The sequence below is a fragment of the Cynara cardunculus genome (genome assembly GCF_001531365.2).
Source record: "Cynara cardunculus var. scolymus isolate 2C chromosome LG 12, CcrdV1, whole genome shotgun sequence".
Taxonomy (NCBI): Eukaryota; Viridiplantae; Streptophyta; class Magnoliopsida; order Asterales; family Asteraceae; genus Cynara; species Cynara cardunculus.
The window spans coordinates 20,475,568-20,477,954 of NC_037539.1; positions in this window are offsets into that span (position 1 = coordinate 20,475,568).

Below are 2,387 nucleotides of genomic sequence, written 5' to 3' on the forward strand. Positions count from 1 at the left end.
CTGAAGAGGAAGAAGTTTTACAAGTTGAAGGAATAGATTTAGATCTATTTGTCTTGTTAGACTTCTTGGGAAGGGATGCTATGACAGTGGATTTACCTTTGTCTTTGCACCCAGAACTCAACGGAGTTCCTTCAAGATGACTCTCAGTAAAGGAAGAGGACTGAGAGGAAGTGTTGGGAATAGAAGAGACAAAAGTACCAAATTTAAGCATGGACTTGTCTTTAACACATTCTTCCTGATCATAGGAGAATCCTAGACCAGTCATTTTCTTGGTAGGGATCTGAGCGTTAATGATCTCAGAGGCCCTGAGAGAAGCTTTCCACCATCCTTCAATGGTAGCTTTCTCAGCCTTGAGTTCAGCGATTGCTCGCTCACCCTCAGCGACAGCTTTTTCACGTTCAACAGTGATAGCCTGGTTTACAATAACCTGATCTTTAAGATTTTCCTCAACAGAGGTCAGTTCTTTGATCTTAGAATGACAAATCTTTAATTGCTCATGAAGATCAACGTTAAGCATTTCAGCTTTAGATTTGCCATTGAGGGTATTGTAAAGGTCAACCGTCAGCGTATCCAGTGCAGAAAGACTAGAAGAAGGTTCATTCATGGTACATACCTGAGTAACAGAAGATGGCTCAGAAGAGATAGATGCTTTAGAAGAACCTTCGTCAGCATCAATAGCCATCAAGCAGACATAAGCTTTATCTTCCTCGTCAGAAGATGATTCATCAGATGATTCAGCCCAGTCATGCTCTTCAGCAATAAGGCCTTTTGCCTTTCGCTGGTTGTTCTTCATCTTCTTGTATTTCTCCTTCATTTTTAAGTATTTATCATCTTTGGTCCTGAAGGAGGAAGAGGCTTTAGAAGATGGCATCGCAGTCTTCTTGGATCTGCATTCACCTGCAAAATGTTCGGGCTGGTGACAGTTGTAGCAGACAACTGAAGCCTTGTCTATTCTTTCAGACTTTGGCTTCTCCCTGAGGGGTAGCTAAGGAGATCTGCGAAAATTGATTTTACTGGCGAACCTCCTAAATGACTTAGTCAGGAGTGCCAGGGACTCATCAAAATCTGTTAAATCAGATTCARGAATGTCCTCAGAAGAATCTATCTCCGTGATGACCACGGGAGGTAGAGAAGAGACAAAAGGAGTGGAGGTTTCAACTGAAGAAGATTCAGAGATCAAAGCTAAAGGAGAGCTTTTCATTTCGCTGGAATCTCTTACAAGATTTCTTTTCAGTTGACGAGATTGCTCATGGTTAAGCAGAATCCTGTATAAGGTAGAAAGAGAAAGAGTGGACATGTCATTTGACATCTTGAGACACATGGAAAAAGTATCCCAACACTCAGGAAGGCATTCTAGAAACTTAGTCAAGGTTTCATAATTAGAATATTCCCTGTCGACAGCCCTAAGATCAATAAGAAGGCAATTAAATCTTTGATGTACTTAAGACAGTGTCTCAGACTTTCCACAGAGAAAGCTTTCATACTGTCTTACTAGATTGATCTTTCTAGTCTCCTGAACTTGAGTGGTTCCTTCGTATTAGACACAAAGAGTATTCTATATGGATTTAGAAGGTTTGAGTTTCATCACAGAGTGATATATCTCATCAGGAAGAGACATAGCTATTATAGACCGAGCACGCATGTCTATAGCTATTTTCTTCTTGTCCTCATTGCTCCACTGATGTGGAAGCTTTGGAATCTGCCGTTCAGGAATCGCAGTAGTGTAGCTGTTGCTGGAACAGCCGGAACAATAGCAAATGGAATATATGGTCCATTTTCTATGTAGTATGGAATTTTAGGATCCACACCTTCCAGAAAGAGGGACATCCGGTTCTTCCAGAGACTAAAATTGTCACGGACAAACCGGGGTGGTTTGGCAAGAGAGCCATTATCCTTTGTGTGTGTGTTTGTGATTTGTAAAGCCATTTAAAAGCAGTAAGTTATCTAAGAAGGGATAAAATAATATAGAAAATTAGCTAAACACAAAGAAAGAAAGAAAACACTGCTCTGATACCACTTGTTGGTCCCGTAAGGGTCTACAAGAATATAAACAGTTTGTAGAGGGGGGATGAATACAAGCATAGTATTTTCAAATTTAAAATATATATTGATAGAGAAGATCAATACAGATTTTACAAGACTGTTTGCAGAAAGATAAGGTAAAGAAAACCTATCTAAACAATCTTTGGTTACACACAGATCATTAGCAAATACATGAAAAGAGATTGTTAAAAGGAAGATCCTTTACTTAAGCTAGAAGATGCTTGAAGTAAGAATAGGATAGCAGAGAGATGCGCGCACTCTGCATGGAGAAGAAACACTTCTATTTATACCCAGTGCATTAAATGAACATTTAATACAATATGGTAGGTTTAGAGTGCATGTCA